An 11,455-nucleotide genomic window follows, 5' to 3' on the forward strand; every position below is an offset into this window, starting at 1 on the left:
CTTTTCCTCTTGTCTGCAATTATTTTCCTGGCATGCATTCCGTAAAGAACTTGAAGTCTTTTTTTCTGATTGAAGTAAAGTTTGATGAAAATTGAAAAATCAATGCTTTCCTTCTAATAACGTTAGCATGATAGGAAAAAGCCTCTAATTTTGTAATTATAATCAATATGTAAGGAGAAATGGTCACAAATATACTGCATATTTTACGAAGTAGATTTGGTTGGTTACACTCATTTTTAAATAATCAGGCAATTTTTTAAAAGTTGCTGTATATAAAATGCTTTTTAAAAATGTTGTTACTGAATATGAGTGCATCCTATCTTGATGCTAAAGAGTTAGATGTCCAGCCCCCTCCCCTGACAGTCTTTATCCTCATCTTGAGGGTGTGGGACACACACAAGCCTGTCTCTCATTTCCTAAGGACCCATTATTCATTTCTACGCACAAGTCTTTGGGGACACAACCTATCTGTGCCTCCAGATCTCTCCGGACTCCTTAGCGATACTGTCCGAAGCATTGAATTCATTTGTTTTCTAGCTTCGAGCTGGGCAGATAGACTCGCTTTCCCTTGCCTCTGCCTTCCCCAGCTCCAGTCTTGTCTCCCACGGCCCATCTGTGCCCCTCCTTTCCTCCACCCCCTGTCCTCTCTGCTCCCCTTTATTTCCACTCCCCACCCGCGTGGCGTTGCTCTCCCTCTCCCCCTCGGTGTGTCTGTATTTGGAGCTTCCGGAAGCTGCCGGCGACTCTCCCCTGGAGCAGCGTGACTGACACAGACTCCCATTCGGGGGGAGGAGGGAGGGGAGGAGAAGGGGAGGACGCGCGGGAGGAGGGTGCGAGTGGCCGATCACGGATTTGCATCGACGAGGACGGGACCCCAGGGCAGCGAAGCAGGTAATCCGGCAGCGGCCTGCGCCCGCCGAGGGTGGAGGAGGAGCCGGGGGTGCAGGTGCGGGGGGCGCCTAGCGGCGGGAGCTGCCAAGTTGCGCCCAAAGGGTGGGGTGGGGAGGAGGGTGGGACGCGGCGGCTGCGGGTGCCGCGCGCGCGGAATAAAGGCGGCGCGGGCTCCGGGGCCTGGCGGGGACCCGGATGCGGGGACCGAGATGCGGAGACCAGAGCGCCGAGGCGCGGACGCCCCTCATCTGGGTCAACCCAGCACTCGCCCTGCCCCCGCGCCTCTCCCGGCGCTCGGAGGGCGCGCAGCCGCGGCCTCCCCACCCGGGTGCCGCCGCGCGCCGGCTGGTCTAACTTTAGGGGTCTCGCCCTCTCAGCTGCGATTCTCACTGGGATGTGTTTGGAGGGAGGGAGGAGACTGTCATTGCACCGGCTATGACCAGAGCCACCTTGATCAGAAAGTGCTGGAAAGAAACCGACCTGGCTTCTCTTCTGCATAACCTGACTTGAGGCGATGAGTCACCTCCAAAATATGCAAAGGCAACTGAGGCTTTGAGGAATGGCTCCGAAAAAGGGCACCCTACAGCTGGCTGGCTGACTACTTGGAGCGATGGCTGTTTTGGAAGTAGCCGCGGGATCATCACTTTTAGGGCCAGTAATCAGCAGTGCAGATGGCCTTGTCTTTATTCTTACCAGAGTGGTGTTTGCTACCACAAATATGCGGCAAGTTTTAGCAATACTTGAATTAATGCATTCTTTAAAATGAGTAAATATGGGTGACTGCATTTAGGGTATTCAACTAGGATTAGGTCCAAATAGAGTTAAGATGAACATTTGGCAAAAACATCTAGGAACTTTGAGTTTATAGTCATGGGAATGCAGAAGCCTTTGGGACTTGGGCACCATCGTTTACCAAAACCGATTGCAGAATATGATTGAGGGCTAATGTATTTCTTTTAAGGAATGTGCCTTAGAATTCTTGGTAAAATATCTAAGCCCACTTAATGTAAAATTACAACAGTAGAGTGAACATTGGGGAATTGGTCTTATAGTTACCAGAGTCTAATTAGACCGTAAGCCTCTTGAGAGCAAGAGTGGGCGTGTTTGGTATTCCTTGCGGCACCAAAACAGTATTTGACTCACAGCTTGTGATGCATAGACAATACAAGTTTGTGAAAACAGCTAATTCCATAATTTGAGTGTGGCTGGACCACGAGTTCTTGAAGATACTGTGTATTTTGCAAGGAAAGACTACTCCATAAATCCCCAAATCTAAAAATCCTCCACTGACTTAGAGTCAAAGTGTCATAGAAATATTTATTAAGGATAGAGAGAAAAAAAGTTGACTATGGGAAACATGAAGGTGTTTATCAAGATAGTCTTCGCTAATAGGAAGTAGGTTTTTTGCTGCTCACTGTTGGAGTGCAAAGTAATTTCATTTGTTGATACTATAGGGTTGGGTAAACTTTTTTTTTTTTTGAGACAGAGTCTCATTATGTCGCCCTCAGAGTGTCTTGTCCTCACAGCTCATAGCAACCTCAAACTCTTGGACTTAAGCGATTCTCTTGCCTCAGCCTCCCAAGTAGCTACAGGTGCCCACCACAACGCCTGGCTATTTGTTGTTGTTGTTGTTGTTGTTGTTGTTTAGCAGGCTGGGGCCAGTTGGAACTCACCAGCCCTGGTGTATGTGGCCGGAACCCTAACCATGGAGCTAAGGGCGCTGAGCCTGGTAAACTTTTTTTTTGTTGTTAAGTCATAAACACATAGATCATGCATACATTGATGCCTTTATGGGGCACAATGTGCTGATTTTATATACAATTAAGAATGCTTACATCAAACTAGTTAATATAGCCTTCGCCTCATTTACTTAATTATTGTGTTAAGACATTTATATTCTATACTTAATAGATATGACATGTACCCTTACTTTTTGAGTAAAGAGTTACATAGCAAATACATAGGTTTTGCAGGCCATATGCTTTCTTTAGCAACTATTTAATCCTGCTGTATGGCTTGAAAGCTGCTAACAACAATACTTAAAGGACTATTGTGGCTGTGTTTCACTTTATTTATGGCTATTGAAATTTGAAGTTCACACACTTTTCACCAGTACTCAAACATTCTTCTTCTTCCTAAAAAATGTAAAAACAGGGGGGTGGTGCCTGTAGCTCAAAGGAATAGGGCACCGGCCCCATATGCCGGAGGTGATGGGTTCAAACCAGCCCCGGCCAAAAACTGCAAAAATAAATGAATAAATAAATAAAAACAGGGCAGCATCCGTAGCTCAGTGGGTAGGGTGCCAGGCGCATACACCGAGGCTGTGGGTTCGAACCTGGCCCAGGCCAGCTAAAACAACAATGACAACTGCAACAACAACAGTGACAACAATAAAATAGCTGGGCGTTGTGGCTGGCACCTGTAGTCGCAGCTACTTGGGAGGCCAAGGTAAGAGAATCACTTAAGCCCAGGAGTTGGAGATTGCCACGGCACTCTACCCAAGGCAACATAATGAGACTCTGTCTCAAAAAAATAAAATTAAATTAAAATTAAAAATGTGAAAACCATTCTTAGCCTGGAAGAGAAGAGGAGAACACAAAAATAGGATAGGAAAGGAGATTGGATTAGTCTCACTGGCAGTTGTTTGCTACTCTCACTGACCCTATGCTAGAGATTGGAGAGGCATCTTTTGAAAGGATTAGTGGGTCACATTCTCTGTGTGGGATTAATTTGAATATCCTTAAGAATAGCATTGATTTATTTGGGGCATTATGGTGTTTTATTTTGTCTTGAATATTTCCTAACAGACATCTTTATGCATGAGGTTTTGTTTTTAATTCATTAATGATGTAATATTTTATACTTCATAATAATATGCTAAATCTATTTAAATGATGAGCATCATATTTAGTTGAAAACTTGTGAACTCATCACTGGGTGTAGAAAGTAGGCTGAAGAACTAGATAATTGGCAAAAGATAACTCACAAAATGGGAGAAAATATTTAGAAATCTTGGATCTGATAAGGGACTTGTATCTATAATATATATATGAAAAAAAACCCTAACAACTCAATAATAAAAATCTTTTATTAAATAACTCAATTTAAAAATGGACAAAGGAGCTGAATAGATATTTCCCCGGAAGATACACACATGGCCAATAAGCCCGTGTAAAGATGCTCAACACTGTTACTCATCAGGGAAATGCAAATATTCCATCATTTATTTAGCCATTCTTTTGTTGACAGGCATTTGGGTGGGTTCCCATGTTTTGCTATTACAGAGTGCTTTTTTGAAGACTTTTTCCCATGTGTCTTGGCACACACATGCAAGAGTTCTTCTACGTGGATATAAATGTGCCATGTATTTTAATGGCAAAGGAAAATAGCTGATTCTCCTTTGACTTACACATTGATGCCGTATCCCCGACTTATTCATTCCCCCACACCAAGATAGAGTGACTGTATCTAAGATTCTGACTTGTTATCCTATTTCAGTTCTACTTGTAATGTCTACTTTCCCATGTCTTAGGAAGTGTGGAAAAACACTATTCTGAAACTTGACCCCCGAATTTCACAACATGACCTTTTCACCCAGTCACTCACCAGCAGCCTCATCCCCTTCTATCACCTGGATTGGGATGGGGCAGATGACAATTTAAACTATTAAATCCAAAGAACATTCCTTTAATCAAGGTAGATGAGTGGTTACTAAAGCTCACTAAAATTTTCCTTGTACTGTGTATCCTTCTGGGTAGTCCGGTATTTCTCACATGGTCTAGTTATTCTGGTAACAAACTGCTGATGAGAAATCTGAGCGCTTAGCCTTGGGCAGTGTCTAGGTCTGCCCCTGATTTAGGTTGTACGTTCTGCAGTTTATTTATAATATTTCTACTGGTACCTAGGAAGGGAGGAGGAAGAAACCATAATAAAATTTTTAATTGTTTTTCTTATGGTAAGGTATAGGTAACACAACATTTTAATTATTTTAACATTTTTTAATTTACAATTCAGGGGCACTGAGTACATTCACATTGTTGTATGACCCTCACTATTGTTTATCTCCAGAACTTTTTCATCACCCTAAATTAAATTCTGTACCCATTAATGATAACTCACAATTCTCCTCTCTTTCAGCCCAGGGTAACCAACATTCTCCTTTCAGTCTCTGTGAAGATACCTTGTATAAGTGGAATCATACAATATTTGTCCTTTTATCATGTGGACTTTTATATCCAGGGGGATTCCACCTTGTTTTGTTTTTCTCACTTTAGGAAGAACACAGGTTCTCTTACTGAGAAGTTACCTATGGATTGTTTCCCTTTCAATACACAGCCCTGTCTGAAAGGGGGATAGGAAAGTGTCTAAAACCAGAAAACCTTTTGACTACTGTGAATGTGGTCTTTAACCACCCTGTCTAGTTAATTAGACATCTAATTATCCTGGCTTCTCATTGGCCACTTAGCCAAGTGGAGAAGATGCAATGGTTTTTAATTCTTAAAATTTTATACCTTGAGCTGGTTAGCTTCCAACTTCTCAGAATTAAAAGGCCTTTCTGCAGTACAATAATCTGATCTAAAATTGTTTTTGTTTTGATAGGGAAGGGTATGAAAGAGTTGGAAGGCTGTAGGAGACTGCCAATAGAAATGAGGTGATACAAGTGGCAGTTCTGAAGAGGATGGTCCCTGGAGAAGTTAGATACTGGAAACACCACAGACAGACCCGTAGTATTGTCTTATGTCTATACTTGGGCATGGTTTAATGAGAACATAACCTTTGTTACTTCACATCATTCCACATGGAAATCCAGAAAAATTCTGGGACCCCCCCTTGATTATTTATTCATTACCCCCATGTTAAGGGACTGCTATATGCTCAGTATCTATCACTGAGGATTAAAAAATGAGTATCAGTGAAGATACTCTGATACAATGAACAGAAGATGATCCTTCACTGTAAACATAAGTCTCAAGGGATCTAGTCTGGTGATTGTCATTATTATTTCCAACTTTTGTTTTTATTTAGAGAAGAATCACTGGAAGCTGCTATGATCTAAATGTTTATGTCCTCCCAAAATTCCTATGTTTAAATCCTTGAACCAAGGTGGTGGCATTAGAAGGTAGGGTTTTGGAGATAATCAGGACATGGGGTGGCACTCTCATGAAGAGCTTAGTGCCCTTCTAAAAGGGGACCAAGACAGACTCTTTGCCCCTTCCCTGAAGTGAGGACATGGCAAGAAGGTGCCATCTGGCTTGGCGCCTTTAGCTTAAGCGGTGAGGGCGCTGGCCATATGCACCAGAGCTGGCAGGTTCGAACGCAGCCCAGGCCTGCCAAACAATAGGACAACTATACCAACAACTGGACAACTATAACCAAAACATAGCCAGGCATTGTGGCGGGCACCTGTAGTCCCAGCTACTTTGGAAGCTAAAGCAAGAGAATCGCTTAAACCCAAGAGTGTGAGGTTGCTGTGAGCTGTGACACCACAGCATTCTACAAGGGTGACATAATGAGACTCTGTCTTAAAAAAAAAAAAAAAAGAGAGAAGCTGCCATCTATGAGCCAGACATGTAATGGTGGACTTCCCAGTGTCCAAAACGGTGATAAATAAATTTCTGTTGTTTGTAAGTCACCCACTGTATGGCATTTTGTTATGGCAGCCTGAACAGACTAAAACAGTAGCCTCTGTGTTACCCAGAGTGCATGGGTGAGTGATCAGTGTGGTGTAAGAGTGGTTCTTCCATCTGATGAATACACTACTAAGACTTAGACTCTCTCTTCAGTGGCAGGAAGACCAAATTTCAGGCCTGATGAATTGCATTGATATAAAGTCCATCTAATTGGTTGCTTGACATCAAGTGGACTAAGTGCAGGTAGTCCTTCTCTTGGAAGTCACGCTAGAAACTGGCTGAGATTTGGGGGAGTAAAATGCAGGTCTACACGTATTTAGGCAATTTTTTAAAAGTTTAAATTTAGATTCCTCCTTCATTTCCGTTTCTCCTGTTTTCTTAGTACTCTCCTAGTACCCCCTGGCTGTTCAAGGTTCCTGCTGTGGACAACCTCCCATCTCCCTGTCTTCTGTCCTACATCAGAATGGCCTCTCTCTTCTCTAGAACTCCACTTTCCTCAATATCTCTTCTGACTGGGGTGAATGATTGATCTAATTAAAGTTCTTCAGTAATTGAAAACTCTAAAAAGAGGCTTGTTAACACAGTGAGTCTGTAGATAGTGTTGAGTTGGGGTGGAACTCATTTTTATGCTTCTTACTTTACTGGTTTTAGAAGTCCTCAAACAGTGTACATTTTCACTTTTTACAAAGAATTCTCAAAAGGCCATGTGCACAGGTGTTTGGAGAAAATAAATGTCCAAATCTTCATCTTCCATATGGACTTTTTTCTAAGACTGATCTTCTAGAGTGGCCTGTAATGGAGACACAGGCTCTCTTTGACATCTGCTTCTCTGTAATAACTTTTCTCTTACTTTCCATATGAAAAGCCTGTGTCTAATCCATTTAACTAATCCATTTTACTAACGGGTCTATCTCTAACCCATTTGATTAAATTGTTTTGCCTTAGGATATAAAAATCTGGAGTGTGGGAAGGGCATAAAAGAGGAACATTTCAGAAATCAGTTTCTCTGGGGGGCTGAGAAAGTAAATGATTCTCATGCCTGGACACAGACCCTTTTGCAAATCATGTATTTTCTAAATCTTTGGTGGCTCACATGTATAATCCTAACACTCTGCGGGCCAAGGCAGGAGGATTCCTTTAGCTTAGGAGTTCAAGATCAGCCTGAGCCAGAATGAGACCCTATCTCTATTACAAATAGAAAAAAATTAGCCTGGTATTATGGTGGACACCTGTAGTCCCAGGTACTTGGGAGGCTAAGGCAGAAAGATGTTTTGAACCCAGGAGTTTGAGGTTGCTATGAGCTAGGCTGAGGCCATGGCCTGTAGCCCTGGCAACAAAGTGAGACCTGTCTCAAAAAAAAAAATTTTTTTTTATGAGGTTTTAGTAGTTACATTCTGTGAAATGATTCACACTTTGGTGAAAGTTTATTTATGTACATTAGTCTAAAATATATAAAAGGCTTTACAAAATTCTTTTAGGCTATATACAAACAAAAAAAAAAAAAATGAAAGTGCTGTCATAGCTCATCCTGCTCTTGTTTTCTGACCAAAATTCAAAGAGTCAGTAATGTTGCAAACTCTTTCTAGTTTAGAGTTGATAAATACATCAATTTATTGATCGACGTAGTTCTAGTGACTCCTCATTGTAATGGATTTGGGGAAGAAATTTAAGAATTAATAGGTCTTGGCACTTTTGACACCTCTCATAAAGGATGATAGCCCATCACATTTTATTTTTTTCAGGCAGTTATATCTTCACCCTATTCATCTTTGTCTTTCCACAGTGAGTAGAGGCACTCACTGAAAGAGGTTATTCAGGGGGTGTCTGCATGTGTGTGGATAATAACCAGAGAGGGAGCACCACAGTAGTCCCCCCTTATTCATAAGGGATACAGTCCAAAACTCCCAATGGATGCCAGAAACCATATACAGTACTAAACCCTAAATATATAATGCTTTTTGTCCTATGCATACATACCCCTGATAAAGTTGAAATTAGGCACAGTAAGAGATTAATAATGTAATAAACTAGAACACTATAACAATACTGCTAGAGTAAAGGTTATGTGAATGTGCTCTGTCTGTCCTCCCTCCCTCGCTCTCTCTGAAAATCTCTTATTGTTCTGTACTCACCTGTATTTGGACCATGGCTGGCCACAGGTAACTGGAACTGGAAAGTGAAACTAGGAGAAGGGGGAACTAATGTATTTGGATATGTAAAGGTATGGCTTTCACCAAGCTTGGAAATTTTGGTTCATAATTTCTTCAGATATTATTTACCTCAATCTCTTTGTCATTTCCTTTGATTCCAGTGGTACATTAAACCTTTTAGTATTGTCTGTTAGGACTTGCAGGCTCTGTTCACTTTTTTCAATATTGTTTTCTCTCTGTTTTTCAGATTCGATACCACTCTCATCAAATTAATAGATACTTCTCTCTTGTCATTTCCATTGTGCCCATCCAGTGCACTTTTGATTCTGTTATAATTTTTGAGTTCTGGAATTTTTACTTGTTTCTTTCTTAATGTTTCTATACGTCTCCACAGTGAACTTCTATCTTTCCATTCATTTCAAGGGTGTTTACCTTTATGTCATGGAGCATAGTTAAAATAACCTCCTTTAAATCTGTCTGGGGTTGGCATTTGTTTATTGCTTTTCTCTTGAGAGTTGATCACATTTTCCTGGTCCCTTGCATGTCAGATGTTTTTGAACTGAATTCTGAACACTTTGAGTATTACATTGTTAGACTCTGGGTCCTTTGGAAAGTGCTGACTGTTTTTATTTTACCAGGCCATAATACAGTTCTGTTTCGTATGCTGTGGGCAGAGGTTCTAATATTAGCTCAATTTTCAAAGCCTTTGCTGTGCTGCATTGAGTCCCAGGCGTGTTCTATTTAGGGGTTAGTCTGGGACTTAAGTGGTGGCTTATATCATAGTTCAGTTCTCAAAGCCTTTAGAACTGTCCCACACATACATAGCTTAGGGATTTGTGCTGGGTCAGACAAAGAATCAGGGTGTCCCCTTCTTCGGCTCTCTCCTCTCTGGGATTCTCCCCAAACTTTCCTGCCCTTTGTGGTGTTCTTTTGGCCAGAGAGATTGTATTTCTCTTATAGTTTTAGCAGCTTATGCTACTGCCCCCTTTCCTTTCCTTTTCTATCCATAAGACCAGGTTTCTTTGGGGGAAACTTTAGGCTCACTGTTCTGCCACACAGTTCTGTGCCTGTGGCCACCCTTGGGGAGAAAACTGCAAGCAAAACCCAAACCCCAGACGTTTCCCACACTCTCCTCTTTGTAGGGGCCTCTTTTCTAGGTCCTCTGGCCAATAAGAGGGGCTTTCCCTGGAGTGTTTGCTGCCTGCTCTCTTGCATAATTCTGATGTCAGGTCAACCAACAAGGGAGAAAAAAAGAGGAATAAAATCCAGAATCTTACTCAAGTTTTCAAGTTTTGATTCTTCCCCTCAGTTCACCCACTATTATCTTATCTTTTGGGGTCAGGGAGTTGATTTTGTGTTTCCAGCACAGTTTAAGAGATGGATTGAAGTGGGCTTCTTCTTGACCGTGACTCCCCACTCTCTGAAGCTTTCTCTTGTTCCCTTTTTTCCTACCTGTTTCTCCCATGCCTACTATTTTTTTCTTTCTGCTCTATCCTCCTTATCCTATTTTGCTTTTGACTTTGGCGTCCCAGGTCCAAAGAGCAAAAAAAGAAGAACTGATAGTCCTGTGATGATCTAAAGAAAAAAACTGAAAACTTGAGATTGTATTGAAGCAATAAATTGAAGTCAAGTATGAAAGTTGACCCAAGAGGCTAGAGACACATGAAGATGCAAGAAGGGGGTTGAGGAGAATTCTTGGGCCAAATCAATCACCTGATGGTTTTACATCAAATGATCACGCTTGCAGTAGTTGATAATTTCCATTCATAACATTTGCCCAGCACTTAAGAACTGATCCTTATAGCACTCAGGGAGGCCGAGGCAGGAAGGTCGCTTGAGCTCAGGAGTTCAAGACCAGCCTGTGAAAAGTGAGACTCCATCTCTACTAAAAATAAAAAAGTTAGCTGGGTACCAGGATAGGTGCCTGTCGTCCCAGCTACTCAGGAGGCTGAAGCAGGATGTTGCTGTGAACTAGGCTAACACCATGGGACTCTGTCTCAAAAAATGTGCACTTTTCCCCCAAAATTTTGAGGGAAAATAAGGATGCACATTATACATGGGTAGTATGGCTCAGGACTGGGGCCCAGAGGGCCTCCTGGGGCTACTTCTCCCTCCTGCCTGGACCCACTGGGCTCATGGGCTTCTAGTCCAGGAGGATACTGGATCCAGTGGGAGTGAGCCACAGCCAAGGGAAGGGGCAGTGGTGGAGCTGGTGAAAGCCTGGGCTGTGTGGAGGGGAATGGAGACATGAACAGGCTCCTGGCCCCAAACAGCCTCAGAAGCTCCCACCTCTCCAGTCACACATGTGACTATCTGGGCTGTCACCCCCACCATGGCAGGTAGTGAAAAGGCCCCAGGAGAGAGGGAATGGGCATCCTTCACAGAGTGGGCAGCTGCAGGAGAGTGGTGTGATCTGCATGTTTATGAAGGGAGCATTGCTCTCCCCAGATGTGTCTCTCCTAGCTGAGAGCAGGTTACTTTCTCAAGAGGCATTTTCCTGAAAGTTTGGGTCAAACACATGTGTGTGCCTTATACACAGGTGCACACTTCACATAGCAAAAGACAATACTAAATCTTAGCAATGAATGCCAGTGCATTTTAGAAGGAATTTCAGCGAACTCACTGTCTTACTGTGTTTATGTTGCTATAGAGGAATATATGAGACTGGGAAATTTATTTATTTATTTATTTATTTATTTATTTATTGAGACGGAGCCTCAAGCTATCCCCCTGGGTAGAGTGCTATGGCATCACAGCTCACAGCAACCTCCAACTCCTGGGCTC

The 11,455-nt window shown here is 42.4% G+C and overlaps 1 protein-coding gene across 1 annotated transcript in view; it reads left to right on the forward strand.

Annotated features, from left to right (window-relative positions):
* The first annotated feature begins 812 nt into the window (after window positions 1-812).
* The window catches only part of CAP2 (cyclase associated actin cytoskeleton regulatory protein 2), a 143,855-nt gene continuing 133,212 nt past the window's right edge, over window positions 813-11,455 (forward strand). The window contains exon 1 of the mRNA XM_012804238.1: window positions 813-891. The gene's annotated coding sequence lies outside the window, so the exon portion shown is untranslated. The remainder of the gene's footprint in view (window positions 892-11,455) is intronic.

This window comes from Otolemur garnettii, unplaced genomic scaffold (assembly GCF_000181295.1).
Source record: "Otolemur garnettii isolate 467f Iridium unplaced genomic scaffold, OtoGar3 scaffold00026, whole genome shotgun sequence".
Lineage (NCBI taxonomy): Eukaryota > Metazoa > Chordata > Mammalia > Primates > Galagidae > Otolemur > Otolemur garnettii.